At 40.2% G+C, this 27,330-nt stretch overlaps 1 protein-coding gene and 1 non-coding gene across 7 annotated transcripts in view; both read left to right on the forward strand.

Annotated features, from left to right (window-relative positions):
* IQSEC1 (IQ motif and Sec7 domain ArfGEF 1) overlaps nt 1-27,330 on the forward strand; it is an 801,393-nt gene that overhangs the window by 241,045 nt on the left and 533,018 nt on the right. The window lies entirely within an intron of this gene.
* LOC122737665 lies at nt 24,609-24,713 on the forward strand. Its single transcript, XR_006354474.1, has one exon. It is a non-coding gene; the product is annotated as a U6 spliceosomal RNA (small nuclear RNA).

Below are 27,330 nucleotides of genomic sequence, written 5' to 3' on the forward strand. Positions count from 1 at the left end.
AGCAAGAAATATTGATGCACTATCCATTGCAGGCCATCACCATTGATGGGGGTTTCCTGCCTTTTTCTTTAGTAATGACGCTGTTCTGTATAGGATGTAGATCCTGCCTGACTACAGAAGGTCTGGGAAGAGCGTCTGACCAGAACATTACATTTGTCTTTACTGCTTCTTTAAATCTCAATCAATGGGCTAGGGTTGAGGCTCTTTAAGTTCTGTGTGGTATTCTGTAGAAGGACATGAGCATATGTTCTGTCTGTCTATCTATCTGTATTTTTAAATAGATAGTTGGATGGATAGAAGATGGATGGATGGATGGATAGACAGTTGGGTGGAAAGAAGATAGATGGATGGATGAATAGATAGAGAGATATGAAGAAGCAAAACATTCAGGAAGAAGGAATCAATTGTCCCACTCTGTCCTGGTCATACCTCATCTGTGTTCATTTCTATGTGTTATACTTAAGGAAGAAGAGCAGTAAAGTGGCACTTATCCCATGGAGTGAAACCAGGATAGTGGAGAGCCTCATATTTGTTCTGTATGGGCATCAATGGGAGAAACTGGTGGTTTTGGTCTAGAAAAGAGATATTGGGGGTGGTTAGGTGGTGCAGTGGATAAAGCACCGGCCCTGGATTCAGGAGGACCTGAGTTCAAATCTGGCCTCAGACACTTGACACTTACTAGCTGTGTGACCCTGGGCAAGTCACTTAACCCCCATTGCCCCCCCCCAAAAAAAAAGAGAATAGAAAAGAGAGATTATTGAGGTCGGACTTCATTGATATCTTTAAGTATTTGAAACTTCCTCTTCCTGTAGAAGAGGGATTCAACTTTCTCTGCCTTGCTCCAGAAGGTTGATCTAGGAATGATGGGATGGAAGTTGCTGAGAGGTTAATTTAGGCTTGGTGTAAGGAAAAAATTCATAACCATTGGAGTTATGCAAAAATACAATGGGAACTTTAAGTCATGGTCATGGGTAACTCCTCATTGGAATTCTTTAGGCAGGGACTGGATGATCATTTATTGGGGATGGTTCCAGGGGCTCCCTATCACCTCTAGGATCAAAACCAAAGTTCCAGGATTGGCATCCAAAGTCCTTAACAACCTGATTTCTTTCTACTTTTCTAGTCTTCTTACAAGTTATTCCCCTCTCTGCACTCAAATGATCCATCTACCCTCATCATTTGCCATTCCTCTTATAGGACAACATACCATCTTCTATCTCTACACCTCCATTTTGAGTGTCCCCCAAGCCTGGTATGCTTTTCCCCTTAATGTTCACCTCCTAACTTTTCTGGTTTCTTTCACAACTCAGGTGAAATCTCATCTTCTTCAGGAGGCTTTCCCCTACTCCAGCCTTCTTCCCCCCTCCCATTATATTTCCATCCCTCTAACATTATCTTCCATTTATACCATATAAATCATGTGTGTACATATTTATTTACATGCTCTCTCCTTCTTTAGAATATGAGCTTCTTGAGGGCAAATTTTCACCTCTCTTTGTATTACTAACACTTAGCACAGTGCCTGGCTTTTTGATTGTTGATCACTGTTGTAGAGTGGGATTCTTAACCTTTCCTGAGCTACAACTCCTCCCAAAGAGCAGCCATAGTTACTCATTAACTTCACAGGCAGGTACATTTCAAAGAACAAAGTATACCTTCACCAGCTGCTCCTCTAAGTATCTAGTACCTTTATATGTCTGCCTGGCAGGTTTTGGCTCTTCATTGGAGTGACCTGTTTGGCTCTGTACTCAGATTGAACTTTGTTTGCTATCAGAAGCTACCCATCCTTAGCATGGATGCCTCCCAAGTCTCTAACTTGAACTTTACCTTTACATGGTTACCATATACTGGACACTAGATGCTGGGTATTTCTGAGCCAAAAATAAAACAAAACCATCCCTGTCCTCAAAAAACTCGCTTTCTACTGGGAAACAACATGAACAAAGATAAATAAATATCAACAATCAGCAAAACAAATACAAACTAATTTCAGAGGGAGGAAAGAGAAGTCATGTCTAAGGTTTATGAGTGGGAAGAGGCACCTGAACTAAATCCTGAAGAGACCTAGGGCTCTGTAAAAGAGGAAGGAGATGAAGGGGAAGGGGATCCTTGACACAGGCACAGAGACAGGCAATAGAATGTCATGCACAGGAAACCGCAAGTAGGCCAGTTCAGCTGGTGCATAAAGTACAGGAGGGGGAGTGATATGAAATCAGTCTGGAAAGAGAACTTGCAGCTAGATTGTGAAGGGCTTTAAATGTCAAACAGAGGAATTTGTATTTTATCCTAGGGAAAATAAGAAGTCATTGAGCCTTCTGACTCCAGGCCTAGCATTCTACCAACCGTGCTACCTAGAGCAGTAGTCAGGTGAGAAGTGAAGAAGTCTTGACTGAGAGTGGTGGGTGGGGAAATAGTGAGAAGGAAATGAATGCAAGAAAAGTTGTGGAGAAAAATTGGACAAGTCTCAATGATTACTCTGAGATGGGCATAAAAGAGATTGAAGACTCCATGATGACTCTGCAGTTACAACACTAGGATAGGGTTTGAGTTGACTAGAAGGATGATGGTGACCTTGACACAGTAGGGAAGTTAGAAGGAATAATGGAGTTTTCCTTTCTCTAATGTCTCTCACTGAATGATCTCACCTACTCCCATAGATTCACTTTTATCTCAAAACAGATGACTCCCAAATCTGCCTGTCCTAATTTCTCTGTGGAATATATAATTCTTCTTTCCTAGCTACCTGTTGTATGTGTTCCGAATGTCCTGTGGAAATCTCAAAAGCAATATGTCCAGAACCAGAACTGATCATCTGATCTCTTCTAAACTTTCCCATGTCTATTGAGGACACCACCATCCTCAAAGCCACTTGAGTTCATAACTTCATTAATCCCTGATTCTTTTCTCACTCTTCCGCCTTCCATATTCAATCTGTTGCCAAGACAGGATTTCTCTGGATGCCCAAGTGTAATGACTTAAATGCTGAAACCTTTTTTCATTTTCGATATTTTGAAGGAAATACTTCTAACGTGTTATGTGCTTCCTATCTTAGGAAACAGAGCATATGGAGCATAATGTAACCTTTTCTTGATGACTCAAGGTCATCATTATGATCATGAGGGCAGGGCTGGTGTCATATTTATTTTTGTCTCCCCCGGGAACACTGTGGAACATTGTGCCTTGAACATCAGAGGCCTTTAATACTATTCATTGAATGAATTTTCCTGCTCTCTAGATACTGCAGGGCATTGGATATAATCTTGTATTCTCGTAGAATGGCTAGTCTGTGATGTACTATAACCTGTCTTTCTCAGTTGAATTCCTCCATTCAACATGTTTTCTTAATAAATGTTTGTTAGCTTGAACTGCATTGTTTTCAGTGTTTTTCTGGCAAGAATGAAAGATACTACTTTCTTTGGAGGAGTAGGGAACTGTGAGTGTGGAATTTTTCATATGCTGTCAGATATGGTTGATTTTGCTAAACTGTTTTGTGTTGTTTCCTTTTTATTTTTGCTACAAAGGAAGATTTACTGAGTAGAAAAGAGTATATTCAAAGTTTGATGTAATATTAAAACAAAAGGCACCATTAAAAGTTTTACAATTAAGAAAAGAATAAAGGGCAGAATGTTCAGCTGCATGAGCTTGATGACAATGCAGTTCAAATCTTCCTGGGAAATCAACCATTGAATAAAAAATAGAAGCAGCTTTTCCTCAGTTGTTTTCTCACCATCAATAAAGTCCATGCGCTATCGGTGTCCTTCCACTGCTCAAACAGATGCAAAGCTTTCTCTGCAATTTCAATTTCACTTTCAGGCCACTTTTAGTTAGGTTTCATCTTGTTCTAGAAAGTAGGGAGGAGCAGCTAATTGGTTCAGTGGATAGAGCACTGGCCCTAAATTTGGGAGCATCTGAGTTCAAATCTCACCTCAGACACTTACTGTTGTGTGACCCTGGGCAAGTCACTTAACCCCAATTGCCATACACACCCGGGGTCATCTCCAGTAGTCCTGATATATATCTTGCCACTGGATCTAGATGGCCCTGGAGGAGAGAGTGAGGTTAGTGACCTTGCATAGCCCTCCCTCACTTAAATCCGATTCACTGCAAATCATGATATCTCCTATTTGAGAATGAAGAACAAACAACAATAACAAGAAAATGGGGTGTATCCTTTTCCCTGGGGTACCCCATCTCTATCCTGTGGTCCTATAGGCTGTCACCACTAACAACCTTAAAGCCAGGTTGCATTTTGCCAACTAACTGCAGATGTCAGTGCCTACTAGATGTACTTGGTGTTGAGTTCCTCCATTAGATAACAGATTTGGACATGCCAGATAATCACATTTTTGCCTTCTTTCCCATGCAAGCTTTGACAGTAGAAAAAAGGAAGCAATTATAGCTCATGAGACTTCTGTTACTTCTCCTTCTTTCCCATTCTTTGTGGTGTTTACAGATGTGACCCACTTGGAAAAAACACTGTGAAAAATTGGGCCTCACAAAACAAATTAGGGGTGATTTATTTGTATCATATAAGGACGCTTTGCTTTACCAAAGGATTCTCCTAAGTATGCCTGTAAATATTGAATTCTCCTAACATATTCAAAATTGGATTTAACTGACAAACATTTGATTTATGTGCACCTTTCCAAAAATATATCTAGAACAAAAATAATAGCTCATGGTCACATGGGATTTTATGTTTTACAACATACTTTCCTCACAATAACCCTATAAGGGGAAAATATGGACACGTTTAATCTCATTTTACAAATAATGAAACTGAGACTCAGAGAGGTTAGCTGGTTATACATCTAATGGGTGATAAAGCTGGAAAGAAAACTCTGGTAATTTAGTTTTAGGACTGTTAGGGTCCATTTAGATCTGGAAAGTAGCTAAGTGGCAACTAGGTGACACAGGGGCTAGAGTACTGGACCTAAAGTCAGCAAAGCCTGAGTTCAAATCCTACCTCAGATACTTAATGGGCAAATTACTTCAAATCTATCTGCCTTGGTTTTCTCATCTAGGAATGGGAATAATAACAACACTTCCTTCCTAGGGAAGCTGTGAGGATTATATGAGATAATAAATATATCTAAAGTGTTTTGCAAATCTAGCCATTATCTAGTCCAACCTCTCATTTTACAGATGAGGAAACTGAGGCACAGAAATTAAATGACTTGCCTAAGATCACCCACTGATAGAGTTAGGACTTGAACCCAGGACCTCTGACTCTAAATTCAGCCACTTCCCCATGTATCATACTAACTTCCTGAGGTTGATCCTCCTGTTCATTTTCATGCCATCTCACTGCACCAATCCTGAGTCCTTTTGTTCTAGATGAAGGCAGAGTGGTAGAGTAGATTGGGAGCCAGAAAACCTTATACAAGTCAGTTTCCCTCTGTGCACCTTAGTTTCCTCAGCGAGACAATGAGGGGAGTAGACCCAATGATCTCAAAGGTCCTTTCCAGCTCTGGCATCCTATCATTCTCATGTTGAAAAGAAGACTGGCATGGTTAGAGAACATCACCTTGTGGGGGATGGGAAGATGAAATGATATGACAAGCTATTAGTGGGTCAAACTGATCATTTGTACACTTGGCTTTTCTAAATGTTGAGCCTTGCCTGCATTACCCAGCAAAAGTGGTCTCCATCCAGTGGTCGCATCTGGGAGAGCTTTGTCGATGCCCATGGGGAAAAAAAATCACTGCATCCCTGGACAGCCCTCTGACTGGTTGTGGCTCTTTTGTTGCTGCCTCAGCTGTTCTGGCTTATCTTTCCACAGGCTCGCGTTCGCTCGCGCTCGCTCTCTCTCTCTCTCTCTCTCTCTCTCTCTCTCTCGCTCTCTCGCTCTCTCGCTCTCTCGCTCTCTCGCTCTCTCGCTCTCTCGCTCTCTCGCTCTCTCTTCTCCCTTGCTAACTTTACGACCTTGTATCCAATTTGTTCCCATGATGGTTTTTGTCTTTATTACTACCTCAGTACAAGATTTCAGCAGGAGGCATTGATGTGACCACAGCTTCATCATCCACAGGGAGAATGAAGGAAGCCACGTGGAGAGTGTGACAAAGGGCAGCATCATCACTCTGCACAGTAAGGGACGGTATCAGAGAATGTACAAATACCTGAGAGATTAGTATGCAGAGTGTAACATATGTCAGCGGCTTCCAGCCAAATTGTTCTCAGTGGGATACATGAAAAGGAGGAGTCACCAGCACTGAACAAGCTGGGGGGAAGGCCAAGAAGAAAATACTGTGTTTAAGTATCTATGGCCTGATGAATTAGGTTACGTCCCATAATGACTTCTAGTATGACTTGCTGTGGAGAATCATGGGCTCAAAGCAAGTGTCATGACAGGGGTTCATACAGAAAGCATTGACAAGAGAGCTACTACCCTGGGAGGCAGGAAACATCAGCTGGTGGTCGGACAGAAGGAGAAGTGTTTTGCTGAAAAGGAACCAGAGGAGAGTTGAGAACCTTTCAGACCCATTTCTCTCCCCATTTCTCTCTATAGGTCTGACTCAAACAAAACTTGTGTCAATGTATCAGGACACACTTAAATCAGATTGTGCTAGATTCAAAAACATTTATTCAACATCTAGAGCACCTAGTATGCCTAGCTGAATTCTCGGTGCTGTGAGGGCACCGAGAACAAAGATAAGAGATGGTCTTTGCCCACAAGAATTTACAATCTAGTTGGGGAAACAAGTCATAACTATGTAAACTTGGAAACAAGATAGCATATAATCAAATGCCAAACTGTTTTTACTAATTGCTATAGGAGGTCAGAGAAAGGAGAGATCAACATGGTCTGGAAGATGCATGGGAAGTTTGGGGAAAGGTTGACATGGGTCTTAAAGGATGAATACAATTAAGAGAGAACAAAATGAAAAGCAACTGAATTCCAAGGTGGGGAGCATTATGAACAAATACAGGGAAGTCCCAATGAGCATGGCTTCCAAGGGGGTCTGAGAAAATGAACCAGGTTCAAAGAGGTGAGCCAGTCTCTATACTGAGCCAATTCATGGATGGTGGCTTGGCTTTTCTGCATGGTGCTGAGTATTTTCACTGATAGGGAGTGGGCTGGACTGGCATCTATAAGCAGCCCCCCAAATTTCCTCTGAATGCTGCCACTTATCAGCTTATATGGGCAGTGGAAGAGAGATAGAATCTGAGTTCAGAGGTCCTTGCCTCTTAGGTCACAGTGTAATTAACCTACTCCTTAGGACAGTGGTAAAGACTGGCTTATATCAATCATTCGAGGACATATACGGTTCATAAACTACTTTGTCAGGGCAAAGGACTAGCAGACAAACTTCCTAATAATGGAATTTGTCAAATCTGGAATGGTTGTGCCATGATATAGTGATTTTCCCAGCATCCTGTTCCAAAAGAAGATGGATGCCCAGGTGTTGGTAATGTTGTAGAAGGCTAATGCCTTAGTGTTTTGAGTAGGGAATGGGGCTAGATCAGGAGCTCTTTACCTTGTTTGTATCATGGATATTTTTGGCAACAGGCTGGTGAAGCCTATGAACGCTTTCTCAGAATCGAGTTTTTAAATGAGCTAAATAAAAAAGTGTCATAATCCAGGTTATGTTTTTAAAAATAATTTATAAATCTCAGTGTAAAAACTCCTAGCCTAGATGATCTCCCAGCTCAGGTTCTATGAATGTACAAGTCTGTGATGACTTGCCACTCAACAATGAGAGAAGGGAAACCATCAACAAAGCAAATGGTAAAGACTAGCTCTGCTTTCAGTGAACCACCCGTGAGATCAATGAACAAGCATATGGTACCACCACCACTAGCAATAATAATAATAATAATAGACTGAACATTTATTTTCAACTATATATCAGGCACTGCACTAATTACTTTTAAAAAATATTATCTCATTTGATTCTCATGACAACCCTGAGAGGTAGGTGCTATTATCATCCCATTTTACAGATGAACAGATAGAAGTTAAGTGATTTGCCAAGAGTCACACAACTAATAACAACGATGACAATGGCAATAGCTAGCATTTATACAGTTAAGGTTTGCCAAGGGCAGCTAAGTGGTATAGTGGACAGAGTGCCAAGACTGGAATCAGGAAGACTCATCTTCCTGAGTTAAAATCTAGCCACAGACACATACTAACTGTGTGATCCTGGGCAGGTCATTTAGCCCTGTTTGCCTCAGTTTCCTTATTTGTAAAATGAGCTGGAGAAGGAAATGGCAAACCTCTTCAATATCTTTGCTAAGAAAACCCCAAATGTGGTCACAAAGAGTGAGACTCAGGTGAACAATAATAACCTACCTAAAGTTTGCAAGCACATTACATGTTATTTTACTTACTTAGCACCTGCTATGTGCCAGATGCAATGTTGAGTGCAGGGCATACAAACAAGTTATGTCAATTGAACAAGTGCCAGGTGCTATGCTAAGCACTATAGATACAAAAGCAAAACACACACACACACACACACACACACACACACACACACACAGAAAGCAGTCCCTGTTCTCAGGGAGCTTCTAGTATATCAGACCATATTTTTTGTTTGTTGTTGTTGCTTTTGGGGGGGGGTGGTGGAGGAAGCAATGAGGGTTAAGTGACTTGCCCAGGGTCACACAGCTAGTAAGTGTCAAGTGTCTGAGGCTGGATTTGAACTCAGGTCCTCCTAAATCCAGGGCCAGTACTTTATCCACTGTGCCACCTAGCTGCCCCCCATATTTTGTTTTTATTACTCATAAGTGTATGAGAGTAAAAGATGGACTTTGCAACATTTTAAGCATGAAATTCCCAAGAGACCTTCCACATACCATCTTGAGGAACCATCTTGGAGAAGCATGGATTTGGATTATGGCAAAGCTTTATGCAGATCTCTGTTTGCTTGGGGTTTGTTGCTCATCAAAGTGCATCAATAAGAAGTATGACTCTCTGATTGGTCTTTGAAGGACTCCCAGCCTGGGCCTGCAATTACCAGGAAGCACCCGGTGCAGAATTAGCATGCACTGCTTCCCCCATGGTGGATTGCTTATTTTCCACTCTGTGCTGCCTCATTTCTGACCATTTTGCCAACGTAGGACTTTTTAATTGTGGCTCATTGTTCCTAAAGAAAGGGTGTCTCCAATTTTCTTTTGGCTCCTTTCAAGTGGGGTGACACCAGATCACACCAGTTGTGACTCCCTGATGAGTTTGGCTTGGGTTGGGAGGGAAGTGAGAAGCCTGTCACAGAATAGTGATGAGAGAGGGCAGTAAAGACAGTTGGCTCATATTTAAAATGCAAGGCCACTCTAGAGTTGTAACAACTCCGCCTTCCCTCCTGGATTTACAACAAAACAATGGGAAAAAATGCAACTTCGGCTAGATTGAAATATGATTGCACTCAGTGTTTTCTGGGAACAATTCATTTTCCAATGTCAGATTATGCTAATGTTCCAGAATTGAGGGCTGATCGGTGCTTTGCAAATCTGATTCTGTTTAGAAAATATTGCAAGGGAACATTCTGAATGTATCCCCTGACCTCTCTTTGAGGCTAGAATGTTCACTTAAGTTTTCTAAAGTAATCATTAAACTGGCTTAGCATGAGCCCAGTGAGTGTGACCAAGGAGGGGTGCTCTCTCTTAGGAGAAGTGGTGCTGGCAGAGCCAAACTCAGTTACAAATATTGTATTAAATGGAAGCGAGTTGTTTAAGCTAAAGCAATTAGTTTAAATTAATTCATTTTTCTGTGAACATGGGTCCTGCTGACATGGAGCCAAGGCACAATGCATGAGCGTTGCAGCCATCATAATTAACTGTGCCTTTTTACAAACTCAAAGTGAGAAAATGCAATTTATTTTGTGCGCAAGGAGGTATGAAGATTGCCTAATGCATCCATCAAAGCTGGGGAAGTGGGCTCCACCAAGCCAATGGTGTTTAGCCCATCTCCCCTTTAGGTCCTGCAGTCAGAATGGGCAACAGCTCCTCACAGTTGAGAGAACTTAGTCCAGTTGGGAGCTATGCCAGAAAATGATTGGATATTTATAATATGCCCCAGGAAGAGAGAAGTCTAAAGCTGATGGAGATAATTACTTTGCTGATGAGGGAGAACTTTAGGGAAATATTTCCAGTTTACCTTCAAGTGGGAGCCCCTAGGTGGTACAGTGGATTAAGCACCGGTCCTGGATTCAGGAAGACCTGAGTTCAAATCCAGACTCATACACTTGACACGTACTAACTATGTGACCCTGGGCAAGTCACTTGACCCTCATTGCCATACAATAAAAACAAAAACCAACCAAACAAACAAACAAAAACCTTCAAGTCCACAAAAGGAATTCTGGAGTTTGGACACTGATCTCAAAATAATAATGCTTAGAATGATGACCCTTTCAGACTGTCATCTTTGCTATACTACTCATTCTGCTGATACACATTGCAACCCTTCCTTTTCATAGTAGCTTTCTTTGTAAGGTGCCTTGAATGAGTAGGTCATCTTTATAAATTGTGATAACCAACCAAACAAAGCATTACCCAGAAACCAATCTTCCAATGTTCAGTCACTCCATGCTTAGTTAAGCTGATACTGGAATGGCCACTGCATGATCCCCTACTTGAAACCTTTCCAGCTTAGAAGGATCAGCCAGAGCTTGAACCCTACTGGCCTGTGGGCATGGTCATTGAGAAAGTGTAGCCATCCCTACTCCTTGATGAGGTATCAAAGCAGGATTTCAGAAGGATAGTGATAAACAGAGATGGCATTTGTCTAGGGTTGTATAGCAGCCAAGTCTCATCCACTGTCTCATCCAGTCCTCATGACAATCCTGTGAAATGGGTCAGTTACGATTTTATTGACGTGAGTGGTTCTTCCACCAAACGGGAACAGAAGAGCCTAAATCAGAGTGCTAGTAAACAAGGTAACTTAATCAAGCATCAGAAGTAGAACTGAGGGGCAGCTAGGTGTTGCAGTGGATAAAGCACTGGCCCTGGATTCAGGAGGACCTAAGTTCAAATCTGCCCTCAGACACTTGACACTTACTAGCTGTGTGACCCTGGACAAGTCACTTAACCCTAATTGCCCCGCAAAAAGAAAGAAAGAAAGAAAGAAAGAAAGAAACAAACAAAGAAAGAAAGAAAGAAAGAAAGAAAGAAAGAAAGAAGAACTGAAACCCAGTTCTTCTTGACACCAACACTTTATCCTCTACACTAGGGATTCTTAAACTTTTTTTAAGTAATAACCTCTTTTGGCAGTCTGATGAAGTCTATGAACCTGTTCTCAGAATAATATTTTAAATACATAAGATAAAATATATATGATTACATGCGATTCCAAGTATCTTGAAATATTGCTACTAAAATTTCTTTTTAAAAAAGTTAATGGGCCCCACCTTAAGAATTCATCCACTATGCCCTGGAATTTTTATCCCCCTTTCAGAGATGAGAGAATGGAATCTCAAAGAGGCAACATGTTGGAGTGGGGGGGAACATCAGTCAAACGACACTAGCTATCTGTGTGGCCTTGGGCAAGTCACTCTCTCTGCTGGGTCTCAGTTTCCTCACTTTTAAAATGAAGCATTGGAATAGATGATAACTTAAGTTCAATCCAAGTCTAAAATTCATGATTCTGCAGCTTCTCCAAGTCACACAGCTAGTGAATGTTGGAAGTAGAATTTGAGCCTGGGTCATCTGACTTCCAGTTCACAGTTTTTCCTATGATTCCCCATGACCTCTCATCCAAAAAAATATTAAAGAAAATGTGGCATTGCTTAAGAATAGTATTAGAATAGAGGTTAAAGAAAGCTTGGATTTGTTGGGGTTTTTTTTAAAGAAATGGCTAGAAAAGACAATCCGATGCTGCTTTTAAAGACAAAATGATTTGATTCCTCAGAAAATATTTGTGTGCATATGACTTTTGAATGGAATGGAATTGAAATGAATTGAATTGAAGTGTATTGGTGACAGATCCCACATTGGTTTCATCATTCAATCAGTCTCTTAGGGAAGATTCTTAGCAACAACAGTAGCAGATAACATTTATATAGGTCTTACTATGTACCAGGTACTGTGTTAAGTGGTTTATGAATATTATCATGTCAGATCCTCACAACCCCAGGAGGTGGGTGCTATTTTTAACTCTCATTTTACACATGAGAGAACTGAGGCAGATAGAAGGTGAGTGACTTGACCAGGGTCACATAGATAGTAAGTGTCTGAAGCTGGATTTGAAATTAGGTCTTCTTGATTCCAGGCCAACCATTCTCTCTACCATGCTACTTACTTACTAAGTCCTAGATTCTTGAGTTTGTCAAGGATATCTACAATTTTACTGGTATGAGGGGAGGCTAGGTGGTGCAGTGGATAAAGCACCAGCCCTGGATTCAGGAGGACCTGAGTTCAAATCCGGCCTCAGACACTTGACACTTACTAGCTGTGTGACCCTGGGCAAGTCACTTAACCCCCATTGCCCTGAAAAAAAAAAAAAAGAAACACAATTTTACTGGTATGGAAATCAGCCTGAAGTAGTGGCTAGAGTGCTGGGCTTGGAATGAGAAAGAATTGGGTTCAAATCTTGCCTCTGATACTTACTAGCTGTGTGACTGTGGGCAAGTCACTCAACCTCACAAGATCATTATGATAATCAAATAAGGTGATGTTCATAAAGTGCTTTGCAAATATGAGAAGTGCTCTATAAATGCATGCTTTGCTAATATTAGTGAAGGGTAGCTTCAGCAGACCTCTTTTTTCAGGGCAATGAGGGTTAAATGACTTGCCCAGGATCAAACAACTAGTAAGTCTCAAGTGTTTGAGGCTGGATTTGAACTCAGGTACTCCTGAATCCAGGGCCAGTGCTTTATTCATTGTGCTACCTAGCTGCCCCCCAGGAGACCTTTTGAGGCAGCTAGAGATGCCATGCCTGGAGTCAAGCAGACCTGAATTAAAACCCAGACTCCAACACTTCCTAGGCTGTATGACCCTGGACAAATCATTTAACCTCTGCCTCAGTTTCCTGTAAACTATAAAATTGGAATAATAACAGCACCTACCTCCTAGGTTTGGTGAAAGGATCAAATGAGATAATATTGGTAGAAAGCACCTAGCACATGCCTGGCACAGTAGGTACTATACCAATGCTTACTCCCTTCCCTTTCTCTTGTCCTCCCCCTCCTTCCCTGGAAATTCCAGCTTGCAATGGGAACTCAGAGCAGGGAAAGAGCCAATAAGAGTTCTAATATTTTGTTTGTTTGTTTGTTTGTTTTGGCTTTTTGCTGGGCAATGAGGGTTAAGTGACTTGCCTAGGGTCACACAGCTAGTAAGTATCAAGTGTCTGAGGCTGGATTTGAACTCAGGTCCTCCTGAATCCAGGGCCAGTGCTTTATCCACTACGCCACCTAGCTGCCCCAGAGCTCTAATATTTATTGCCACCATGCAGGAGACTGTTGCACAAGGCCAGACAACAGGATCCTATGTGCTCTAACCTTCCTTAATAAAATAAAATAAATTAAATAATTGGTCTCACCCCGTTTCCTATTTGAGTTGTTTGGATCACTTTGAATTTCTGTTTCTGCTCATTTTAATTTCACGCTTCTTCTAACAATTCAAATGCTCTGGCTTTAGGCAGCCAACCTTGCCAGCACTCAGGTGCCACATTCACAGTGATGTCTCTGTCTACAACCAAGAAATAAACATTCGGCTGTCTTCCACCACAGGTCGCTGGCCCCAGCCACTGGAGATGCTCTGTAGGCTATTAGTTACTTTTTTCTTTTATTTTACAATATTTAGTTAAAACTATAAGCATGAGTTTGTAGGAAGCCATCTCTTCACTGGGAACCAGGTAGTTATTCATTCAGTTATTCAATTTAATAAGCATTTATTTAGTACCTACTAGATGCCTGGTACTGCGCTAAGTATACAAATAGAGAAAACAGTATCCGCCTTGATTTGCTTACATTCTCCTAGGGGATTAAACTATTACAGAATCACAGAATTTTAGCATTGGAAGGGACTAGGTATGGTCATCTAGTGTGACCCATACACAAAAGGAATCCCCACTCAAACATAGTCAAGAAGAGGCAACTGATCCTATTTTTGGACAGCTACCTATTTTATCTCATCCCCACCCCCCACCGGTCTGCTCTAGACTATGCCCAGTCCTTCAACCACACTCAGATGGTATGATCTGAAGGTCTTTCACCATCTTGGTTGTCTTCCTATGGACATTCTCTGGCTTATCAATAGTCTTCTTAAACTGAGGTACACAGAACTAAAACACGATCCTGTGGATAAGTTTGATGAAGGCAGAGTACAACAGGACTATGACTTCCCTATTTTGTCTCTTGATATAGCTCATGACTTCATGACCCTTCCTGGTTGCCACTATTAGATGATTCATGTGGAGCTTGAGGTCTCCTAAGACATCCAGATCTTTCCAAAATAACTGTTCTCTAACTGTATCTCCCCCATCTCCGCTAGTCTACCTCTTAAAAACAAACAAACAAAAAACCCCCTGAAATCATGAGAACTGTTTTAAGAAAGGAATAAAAATGAACATATTTTGTTTGTCCTGGCACTAAGGGGAAAGTACCTACACTATCACTAAGGGCAAATTCACCTGGGGTGGTGGTGGGGCAGTGGATAGCCTATCTCAGCAGAGTGAGTCTGATGGGGGAGGAGATTGCCTGTCCCCCAGAGATTCTAACCCTGAATCCTCTTGACCTCTGGGAGACAGGGACAGGATAGAAAGATGGTAGCAGCTTTGCTGTGTGGGGTAGAGCCCAGGGACCAGGGATGGGATAGTGACCCTGCACTTGTGGGAGGCTCCCTAGGGTAGGAAGATACTGGGACAGCAGACCAGTGAAGAGAGGAAGCATGATTTACTCCACCCCCTCCCCTTTATGTCAGTGCCCTGCAGCAGAACCCTCCTTAGCCTGGTCTCTGGTCTCTGTCCTCCATCTTTCATCCTAGAAACTGTTCTGAAGTCAATGGGGTCCCCTTCCAACATTTTTCTTAGCAAGCCCCAAATTAGAAATTTCTCGGCCTTAAACAAAGAATGATTTAGCTTCATATAGAACTTTGCAATTTACAAGACATACTTCTTACCACATCCTGGTGAATGAAGCAGGGCAAGATTATTAGCCTTAGTTTACAGATAAAGAAACTGAGGTTCACCTTTTTCAGAGAGTTTGAGAAACCCCCTGAAGGTCACACTGCCACACAAGGGGTGTGCCTAGGGCTTGAACCCTGGGATTCTGATTCTGAATCCTGTGTTCTTTCCATGATGCCATCTGCTTCTCACTAGGAAAAAAAGCAAGAAAAAATAAGAGAAAGAAATTATTAATCCTCTAGATTAAGTATCAAATAGGACATTTTCTTTTGTGGGTTTTTTAAGCAGCATGGTGCATGGGTCAGGTGTTAGGTTGACCCCTGTATCCCTCATTACTTGCAGTCAATTGGAAATGTTCAAATCCATGAACAGTAAAATATGGCAATGATCTCCGTTAATTTATTTGACAATTTTACTGCTAGAGTCAGGGGACTGAAGCACACCGAGTCAATGCCCTCTTCAAAGACATTCTGGGCTCAGAGATTTGGAGAAAGCAAAACCTGCAAAAGCTCTGAAATGGATAGACTATTAGAATAAATTTAATGTGGAATATTGTTGTCATTGCTGCCTTTTAGGCTGTCAGACCTTTAGGAGAAGAGAACAATCACACTTTCTATTAGAGAGTTAGCCCTGAGTACACTGGAGCTGTCTCTGGGAAAATGGAGAGTGTTTTGAGGTGCCTTGTGCTAAAAATCAGCAGGTTGACTAAAGGATAAAAGGATGAAAAAGCTGGCCTTGTCAACCTCAGCTGAAAAAGTATTTTAGACTGGAAGCAATTCAGACTACTTCAGCTACATTTATTAGCTGCCTACTGTTTTCATAGCAGTCCACTCAATGCTAGGTGGGAGATAAAACATAAATGAACCCTGGTCTTGGAATTTGTGATCTCGTAGCAGGGTAGAACACATCCACAGATGACTCTAATACAAACTAGAGTGATGGGTGCAGAGAAGATCTACAAATGGAATCTTGTTGGAAGTTCAATTTGTCAAGAAATTGGGAGACCGCTGAGCTCAGAGAGGGGAGGGAGCATATATGTAGGTGATATTGTGGTGGTGGTGATTGTGGTAGTGATGACAACAATGATAGTAAAAGCAAGTCACATTTCCATAGTGGTCTAACATTGACAATGTCTCTTCCTTACTAAGACATCACAAGCATTATTGACATTTTGCCTATCACTCTCTTAACTCCAGAAAATCCACACACAAAAATAAATCAAGCCTAGATTTGTAACATTTGCTGAATTTCTAAGGTATAAATTTTCACAGGGAAAATTTAACAATCAGCTCCCATAGGAGTTGGTTCCAGCATATCCTACCATTAGACCTTGGGGAATCTAAATCACTTAACCTCTATTTGCCTCAGTTTCCTCATCTATAAGATGGAGATCATAATAGTACCCAAGATGAAATAAGATAACATTTGTAAAGCACTTTGTAAAACCTCAAAGCATTATGTAAGTGTTAGCTATTATCATAAATGTTGGCTATTAAGGGGACACAGAGAAGTAGGTCAGTTTTATCACCAAATCAAATTTCATATAAACTTTATTGAAAATAATCTATATGTAACAGAAATTCATATATATATATATATATATCCTCAAGGTTTCATATACAATCTTTTTTCTGTTCTTTGTATATTGACATAATAAATGTAAGACAAACCTTAAATGCTAGCTTTTATCATTGATACTTTTATTGAAATGTTCATATTTGTTAAATTCATAAAAAAAGAAAAATTTTAAAAAGCAAACACTGAAAAGTTCTCTGAAATGATTTCCTTACTGTGATAACCTCAACATAAAATCAGATTTTTCCCATTTCTCCCCAGTAGAGAAGTGACTAGTTTGCTGGGAAAGGATTTCTCATGCTAAAATGGTTTAGTATGTCCAGTTTGGGGGCATGAGTTTCCCAGTTTCCTTAGAGCCAAAAGGGTACCTTTGTAGGCCAACAAGTCAACAAGCATTTATTAAGGGCTTACCATGTGTTAGGCACTGAGCTAAGCCCTGCAGATACAAATATAAGCAAAAAGAAAGGCAGTCCTTGCTCTCGGAGAGATTACATTCGAATGTGGCAAAACAGCACAAATGTGGAAAGACAAATGGAACTGAAAAGGTGGCAGGCAGCACTAAAGTCCCCACATAGTGGCAACATCTAGAAAGACTAGAAAGAAGCATGAATGCCTAGGAGAAGAATGAAGAATAACTGACCTGAACTTCTCCTGAAAAAGGAAGTTCTGAGAGGAAATAGTCAATGGGAGATGGGGTGGAGGGATGTAGCAGAGTGTGATAGTTGCTGAGGCATGGTGACATTCTGAAGAAGCAGAAGCAGAACTGGGAGAGGAATGTCACTACACTAAGCCACTAATTGGCTTTACTGAGCATAGCATCCAGTTTTAGGGACTGAAGGAGTACCTATTATAGTAATAAGCTTCTTGTGAAACCAATTTGCCATGGCAACAACTTTCTGAAATATGATTGTGAGTGGCATAGCCAGGAATAAGATGGCGGCAACTAGAGGCAGTGATAAACTCGCAAGAACCTTGGGCCAAGACTTCTGTAGAGAAAAGGGAGAGTTTCACACTGCTGACCTTCTCCCAGCCCCATGTTTCCCTCTTCTTGTGTATGTGTGTGGTCCCCCCTCTACTTTGCCATCTATATGGGATTCCCTGGGTAGGGCTGTGTAGAGAAGCTGACCCTCCCCTTCCAGGTCAACTAAGGTTGCTGTTTTTCATTTATAACATGGCGGATGAGCTAAGGGAGCTCTCACACCCCTTCCAGCTCTAAAGATCTATGAGTCTTACTGCCAGGAAGGAAGAAATGACAAGACTTACTGACAGATTAGCTATAAGAAAAGGGACTCTCTCTGTGATTCCATTCATCATAGGAACTCCCAGATCAGGGAACTCCTGCTAATTCAGGTCAGCCCATTCTCAGGCACAGAATTATAGTCGGAGAGTTGCCTGGAGGACCAAGAAAGTATGACTTGCTGAGCTGAGACTTAAACTCAGCACTTCCTGGTTACAAGGCTGGGGACCTAACCACCACACCACAGCTGCCTCTATTAGCTATAGGAGATGAATATATTTTAAGCTCTATCCAACTTGGCCATGGGGTTTTTATTCAACAAAACACCTCCAGTGGTTATCTGTGATTTCCTGAAGTCTGGATAAAGCATCATGAATACCCAAGCCTTATGCTAAAGAGAAATAAATAAATGTCTCATTTTCTAAAGAAAGATTTGTGTGGAAAAATATCTATTTTCTGGTTGTTTTTTTATAAGTTTGGCTTGTCTTCTCAATTAGGTTGTAGTCATATTTCATATTTTCTTTGAATACCCTATAAAACTTGTGGCAGTATTTTGCATGCTGTCAGTCCCTTAGGCTTTCTGGAATGAATGAATGCATCAAAATAATATAGGCCTAGACAGTACATCTTTTTATTTGTAATTCCCATGTAACCTTTTCATGCTCGGTAATAGAAGAATCCAACAGCTAGTATCCCCCCCAAAATACTCGCATGTATTTTGTATTTATTCTGTCTCTATTTATATGCATGTTTTCTCTCTCCAAAAGGATGTAAATTCCTTATGGAAGGGGACAGTTTTTGTCTCTGTATCCCTGACAGCTGGCAAGGCACTTAACGAATATGCGTTGGTTGATTAATTGATGGCAACTTTGAGGTTACCACTGCCATATTCTAAGGGCATTAACTTTTGAACTTGTCTAGTACCTATTAGTCTACTAGAAAGAACTGTTGAGCTGGGGCCAAAGAACCTGAGTCATACTATAATTGTATAACCTTGGATAAGTCACCTGAACTCTTTAAGCCTCAATTTGCACATTTGTAAAATGGGCATAATAATGCTTGTGATAATATATGCACATGAGTATTATGATGAAATTAGTACATAAGTGAGTTATTAGTGATGGGAGAATCCTGAGATAATGGATTTGAACTGGAAGGGACTTTAAAATATATCCAGTTCAATATGCTCATTTTACAAATAAGGAATCTGAGTTCCAGAGAATTTAATTGACTTGTCCAGAGTCACAAAGATAGTAAGTGAGAGAGAGAAGATTTGGACCCACATCCTCTGCCTCAAAGTCAGTGATCTTTCTAAGTTATTACTTATTAGACTTATTATTTATTAGGGACTGAAGGAGTATTTTAGACTGGAACTCCCATAGGAGTTGGTTCCAGCACATCCTACCATTAGACCTTGGGGAAGCTGGAAAAACAGAAAAGTAGTTTGGCAGAAACTAGGTATAGACAACTGACATTATATTCCAGAAGAAGTTTGAAATGCATATATGGCTTAGACATAAATGGTAACATCATAAACTCATTAGAAGAACAAAGAAGAAATTGCCTTTCAGGTCTATGCCTAGGTGAACAGTTCACATCTGTATAAGAGAGAGAGAGATTCACAGAAGATTAAACGTACAATTTCGACTATATAAAATGTAAAAGTTTTCCATTTAAAAAACCCAATGCAACTAAAATTAGAAGGGAAGCAAGTAAATGAGAAAAATATTTGCAGGAGGTTTCTTTTTTTTTAGTGAGGCAATTGGAGTTAAGTGACTTGCCCAGGGTCACACAGCTAGTAAGTGTTAAGTGTCTGAGGCTGGATTTGAACTCAGGTACTCCTGACTCCAGGGCCAGTGCTCTAATCCACTGCGCCACATAGCTGCCCCAGGAGTTTTCTTTGATAAAGGCCCTATTTCTATCATATATAGAGAACTGATTCAAATTTACAAGATTAAAATCCATTCTTCAGTTGATGACTGATTAAAAGATATGAATAGGCATTTTTCAGAGGAAGAAATCCAAGCAATCAATAGCTACATGAAAAAACTCTAAATCACTAATAATTAGAGAAGTATAAATTACAGCAACCATGAGATTCTATCTTATACTTATCAAATTGTCAAAGTTGAAAAAGTGGAAGATGATGAATCTCAGAGTGGTTATAGGAAAACAGGTATATTAATGAATAATTAGTTGCACTGGGAATTGATCCAGCTATTCTGGAAAGCAATTTGGAATTATGCCCCCAAAGTTATTAAAATGCACACACTCTTTGGCCCACTGATACCACTATTAAATCTATAGCACAAAGAGATCAATGAAAGAGGAAAAAAGGACCTCAATAAACAAAATATAGCAGCTTTTTGAGGTGGTGAGGAACTGAAAACTCAAGGGGATGCCAAACAATTAGAGAATAGCTGAATAAATTATGTCATAAATATAATGTTGTGCTATAGGAAATAATGGAGGGGATAGTTCAAGCAAATCCTGAGAAGATTTATATGAACTGATGCAGAGTGTAATGAACAGAACCAGAAGAACAATTTATACACTAGCAACATTATAAAGACAAACAACTTTGAAAGAGTTAAGAACTTCAATCAGTATAATAAAAGAAGATTCATTTAAATATATATATATATATATATAGTCAAATAGTTCCCAATTACATTAAAAAACTTTAATATTCATTTTACAAATTTTTGAGTTCCAAATTCTCTCCCTCCTGCCCCTCCTCCATCTCTTGAGAAGAGAAGTAATATGATATTGATTATACATGTGAAGTCATGCAAAACATATTTCCATATTGGCCATGTTTCAAAAGAGAACACATGTATACACAAAACAAGAAAAATAAAGAAAGGGGGAAAAGTATGCTTCAATGTGTACCTGGAGTCATCAATTCTCTCTCTAGAGGTGTATAGCATTTTTCATCACAAATTCTTTGTCTTGGATCATTGTTTTGATCATAGTAGGTAAGTATTTCACAGTTGATCATCTTTATAATTTTGCTGTTACTATATATAATGTTCTCCTGATTCTGCTTACTTCACTCTGCATCAGTTCATATAAGTCTTCTGAGGTTTTTCTGAAACCATCCTGTTTGTCATTTCTTATGGAACAATAGTATTCCATCACAATTATATTCCACAACTTGTTCAGCCACTCCCCAGTTGATGGACCGCCCCTCAATTTTCCCATTGATTTCCACCACAAAGAGAGCTGCTATAAATAATTGAATACACAAGGATTCATAATGAAACATGCTACCCACCTCCTGAGAGAGGTGATAGATTCACAGTGTAAAATGAGACATACATCTTTTTGGACATGGCCAATGCTTAAATTTTTTTGCCTTTTGATTCATTTGTTCATTTAACAGATATAGGAATGTACCTTACCTACAACTTTTACTCTTAGAGAGTTGCTTGAAACCACTGAGAGTTCATGATTTGTGCATGGTCATACTTCCAGTAAGCAAGACTTGAAATCAGGACTTCCTGTCTCAACTGATGGTCTTCAATCCATTATACCAGACTGCCTCCCATTACTGTTATAATAACATACTGACATTGTTACCATTGTTATAATAGAGTTGTTTAATCATCATGACAATAATATAATAATTAAAAATAGAAAAAATAAGGGCAGGACTTGGATAAGATGGGAAGTCATGGATGGGTTCACACCAATGAGATCTCTGACTCATTGGAGTATTGGAGAATGTAAGCTTCTTATAGCCAGGAACTATACTCTTTTTTTATCTTCATATCACCAGTGCCCAGTACAGAGCCTTGTACATAGTAAATGCTTTAAAAAAAGTTTCACTGAACTGAACTGAATTCAGTTCAATTTCCTTAAAGTTAAAAAATATGTCCACCTTTTTATGCTACTACAATAATATAAGTGGTGATCTAGTTACTTTTCACACAGAGAAACATGTCTACAAATCCCCTTTTCATACAGCTTAGTACCTACCTCCAGGAAATAAAATGTTTCACCTAAATTGACCTCAGTTGGCTGGTTAAGCCTAATGTTCAGTGGTGTGTTCTTCAGCAAGATGTGAAGGAAGAAATTAGTTGGCACTGCAGTTCATCCACCTAATGCATGTAATCTCTAGAGTCTGAGAAAATAGGACTTCAGGAATGGCCCTGCTCAGATGACTCTTAGGTAAATGGTAGACTTTTTTCTGGTATTACTCCCATTTCTAGAAGAGGAAACTGAGGCACACATATATTAAACAACTCTCCTTGTGGTCACATAATTATTTAGAATGGGATAAAAACCCAAATCACCAAAGTCCAATGTTCTGGCTGCTATAGTACAAAGCTTCTTAAACTGTTGGGTCATGTAACTGAATGTGGGGGTAGTAAAAAAATGTAGTAGTAAATTTTTGATTTGTATAGCTATTTTATATACTGATATACTGGGGGTCACATAAAAATTTTTGAAGTGATAAGGGATCAGGAGTGGAAAAAGTTTAAAAAGCCCTGCTATAGTCACCAGGAGCTCTCCATGGTGCTGACACACACAGCTGCTCCAGCTCTGATTATTCCTCAGGCTGCTTCCTGCCTTAGTTACTGCCCCTGCCTTGACCTCGATTCATGGCCAAGTCTTTAGCTTCTTTGTTGACAGTGATCCTGTTTGTCTAGACTTGGTATGCCAGGCCATGCCTCTTATCTAAGCCTCCTAGTGCCACACCCACTCATCCTTATTATGCCTGACTAATCTGCTATTTGAGCACCCACTGACCTGAACCCCTAGCAGGAGTGCATTCTCATCAAGAGACCTGGATTCTTTTTTATCATAAAAGTATTTTATTATTTTCTAGTTACATGTAGAGATAGTTTTCAACATTTGTTTTTGTAAGATTTCTAGTTCCAAATTTTTCTCCCTCCCTCCCTTCCCTCTCCCCTCCCCAAGACAGCAAGCAATCTTATATAGATTATATATGTACAATCACATTAAGCATATTGCTGCATTAGTCATATTGTGAAAGAAGAATAAGAACAAAAGGGAAAAGCCTCAAAAAAGAAAAAAAACAAAAACAAAAAAGTATGGTTCAATCTGCATCTAGATTCCACAGTTCTTTTTTCTGGATGTGAAGAGCATTTTCCATCATGAGTTCTTTGAAATTATCTTGGATCATTTTATTGCTGAGAAGAGTTAAGTCTTTCACAGTTGATTATCCCACAATGTTGCTGATATTATGTATAGTGTTCTCCTGGTTCTGCTCATCTCACTCAGCATCAGTTCATGTAAATCCTTCCAGATTAGGAAACCTGGATTCTAGTCTTAATTCTGCCCCTGACTTTAAATGACATCATGACTCTAGCATGCACTTTTCCTCACCTATAAAATTTAGAGGGAGTGAACTAGATGACCTGAAAAAGTCCCAGTTCTAATATGTTGTCTTCTATGAGTCTGGTGTAGCACCCTTTTTGGGACTTTTCCCAAAAGGACGGCTGCTACTCCCTGGATCAGAGTTCAAGAGGTACCTTGTGTGTGCTCACTCTTACTACTATAGCTTAATTAATTCAAAGCAAAAGGCATGTGTTAGGCATAGTAATAGCAATACCTCATTTCATTAATTCCATTAAGATTAGGAAACAACTTACACACAAATAAACAAACACCTATATCCTCTTCCCCTTTTGCCCCTTTCCCCATCTCCCCCTACACACACACACACACACACACACACACACACACACACACTGGGAATATGTGATATGTGATACTGGAATACTGTGAGCATCCATGCCCCTGGTCCCCCGTCTCCTTCCTTTATCTTTTCCTTCCCACAAAAGAATTCCCATTTGTGCATTCTCAGAGGAAGGACAATCTCTTGGTCTCCCAGTAGATAGCCAAAGAAGGCATTCTACAGCCCAGCATCCAGGAACATGCCCTTTCCCTTGGCCACCTGCTTTCTGGCTTTTGGCTTTTTGACTTGACTTTAACTCAGAGGCAACAAGCCCAGTTCGTCTGTGAAGCTATAAATTAGCTCTCAAGAGGCTCACTGGTACTGGCAGACTAATGCAACCATAAGTACTCAGAAAAAGGGACTTCAGGAAGCACACATTCTTTTTGCCAGACAATAGCCCCCTGCAGGATCATAGAATCACACATTCAGAGCTGGAAGGAATCACAAGATCACCTTGTACGGCCCCATCATTTTGTAGTTGTAATGGAAACTGTTCTCTCTCTCATTACCAATGATCTTAGTTGCAATGACCTTTTCTCAATTCTCATTCTTCTTGACCTCTCTGTAGCCTTTGACACTGTCAATCACCCTCTTCTTACTACTCTTTTCCCTCACAGTTTCCCAGACACTCTCCTAGTTCTCCTCCTACCTATCTGACTGTTTCTTCCTCAGTCTTCCTTGCTGGGTCCTCAACCAAGTCATACCCACTAACCATGGATCTCCCACAGGACTCTTTCCTGAGCCCTCTTACTTTCTCCCTCTATACCACTTCACTTTTTGATATCATCAGCTCCCATGTATTTAATTATCTCTTTGCTTCTGATTCCAAAATCTACCTACCCATTCCTAATTTCTTTGGTGATCTACAATCTCACATCCCCAAATGTATTTCAGACACTTCAACCTGGATGTCTAATACACATTTTAAACTCAACAAGTCCAAAACAGAATTCATTATCTTTTCCCCTAAACCCTACTTCCCTCCCTCCAAATTTCCCTATTACTATTGAGAACACCACTATCACACTCACTTCGGCAGAACAGATACTAAAATTGTAACAATACAGAGAAGATTAACATGGCCCTTTTGCAAGAATGACATGCAAATTTGTGAAGAGAACACCACTATTCTCCCAGTCCTCAGGGTTTACAACCTTGACTCTATTTCTTACACCCAATATCCAATCTGTTACCAAGACCTGTTGATTTTGCCTTTGTAACATCTCTTCAATACTCCCCCACTTCTCTCCTTTGACACTGACACCAAGCTGGTGTAGGACCTCATCAGCTCACATCTGGACTATTGCAGACTGTTGGTAGGTCTCTCTACCACAAGTCTCTACTCAGTCTGTCCTCCATTCAGATACCAAACTGATTTTCCTAAAGTATAACCATGTTACATACATATCCTTTCAAAATAAACTCCAGTGTCTCAATATCGCTTCCAGGATCAAATACAAAACCCTTTGTTTGGCATTCAAAGCCCCTCATAACTCAGCCCACTCCTATCTTTCCAGTCTTATGTTGTTGTTATTGTTCAGTTGTTTCAGTTGTGTGTGACTGTCTGCAACCGCATTTTGATGTTATTTTGGCAAAGATACTAGAGTGGTTTGCTATTTCCTTCTCCAGCTTATTGTACAAATGAGGAACTGAGGCAAACAGGGTTAAGTGACTTGCCCAGGGTCACACAGCTACTACATGTCTGAGGCCAGATTTGAACTCATGAAGATGAATCTTTCTGATTCCAAACCCAGTGCTATATCCACTATACCACCTATCTGCCCTATACCTTACACCTTCCCACATACTCTTCAGTCCAGTGACACTGGCCTCATTTCCATTTCTTGAACAAGACAGTCCATCTCATAGCCCCAGACATTTTGTCTGCCAATTATCCCTCTTTGTCAGATATTTCCCATTTTTCCTGTATATAGTTTGTATATATTTGTTTGCTTCTTATCTCCCCCAGTCATTAGAGCAGAAACTATCATTTGCCTTTCTTTGTATCTCCGGCACTTAGCATAGTGCCTGAAATAATAAATGTTTATTGACTGGCAGATGAAGCAACCAGGGCCAGGAGATGCTAGATAAGCTGCCCAACATACACACTTAAGAAACAGCAAAGATTCAGATTCAGGTCTTCCAATTCCAAATCCAATGATCCTTCTACTGTACCTAACAACAAAGCTCCAATATCACAGTAGCTCTGGTCCTCATCTGCTTTAGATCTGCCCAAATGCTTTGACAGTTGAGGGATTTTGTTCACAATCCTTAATGGCACCATGCTGTGGTGGAAAGAGCCTTAGAGCCAGAATACCTGAATTCAAGTCCTCACTCTAATAATTGCAAGCTACAGATCCTGGGTAAATCAATTTAGATCTCTGACACTTCATTTCCTCATCTCCACAACAAGAATAATAATCCTTTTTCTTTACCTCCATTTTGAGAACCTTAAAGTCCTATGTAATTGTGATTTATTATTCATCTAGATTCCCAGGTGCTAGATCATATTTTGAACTTATTTTGAAAGTTATTTTCAGTTAAAACTAAACTCTTTATACAGAATTATGTTGTCCTTATGCATTCTTTGTAAGTACCAACTTGCACAGGGAGAATCATATCTCCTTTTAAATGTCATTGGTGAAGACAGCTAGGTGGCGCAGTGGATAGAGCACCAGCCCTGGATTCAGGAGAACCTGAGTTCAAATCTGACCTCAGACACTTAATACTTACTAGCTGTGTGACCCTGGGCAAGTCACTTAACCCCAATTGCATCACCAAAAAAAAATAAAAGTCATTGGTGGGAAAAAATGATCTCATCCTAGACACCAAAGGGGATATAAAGATCAGTATGACACTGCCCCCTTTCATTCCTGGAGCTTACAGCCCATTAGAATGGATGAGATGTGTACGTGAAGTTAGTAATGCTGCTAACCAAATCCACAGTCATCATCTTGGGAAGCAACCACTGTGGCAATATAGCTGCAATAGCCACATCTATTGAAGACCCAGAAAAGGAAGTTCCTGCCACCACTATCCGATGGTTCAAGGGAAGGGAAAAGGAATAAGCATTCTAGAGCACCTACTATGTGCCAGGTACTGTGCTAAGTGCCTTACAAATGTTATGTCTCTTAATCAATGAATGATATATTTTTATCAGTGAAAATGACATTCGGGGGGCAGCTAGGTGGCTCAGTGGATAAAGCACTGGCCTTGGATTCAAGAGGACCTGAGTTCAAATCCAGCCTCAGACACTTGACACTTACTAGCTGTGTGATCCTGGGCAAGTCACTTAACCCTCATTGCCCTGCCAAAAAAAGACAAAAAAAAAGAAAATGGCATTCAGGAATGGGCATTGCCATCTGCTTTGATTCTGTGCCCTAAAGACCTTTCCATCAGACTTGTAGCTGAAACTTTCCATGTCTGTTGTTTCCTCCATTATAATGTGAGCTCCTAGAGACATGGGGCTATCTTACTCTTCTATTTGTATCCCCAGAACTTAGGTGTGATTTGCTCATATTAAAGATTTAATAAATCTTTTTTTTCATTAATTCATTTGTGAACTAAGGCATATTCTTATACTAATAATAGATAATAGTAAAAACAGCAATAGCTAGCATTTATAGTGACTTAAGGTTTGCAAAGTGCTTTACAAGTAAATTATTTTATCCTTACAACCCTGGAAAGTAGGTGCTCTTATTATCTTCCATTTCATAAATAAGGAAGCCAGGGATAAGTCACTTGCCT

Source organism: Dromiciops gliroides, chromosome 1, assembly GCF_019393635.1.
Source record: "Dromiciops gliroides isolate mDroGli1 chromosome 1, mDroGli1.pri, whole genome shotgun sequence".
In the NCBI taxonomy this organism is placed as follows: domain Eukaryota; kingdom Metazoa; phylum Chordata; class Mammalia; order Microbiotheria; family Microbiotheriidae; genus Dromiciops; species Dromiciops gliroides.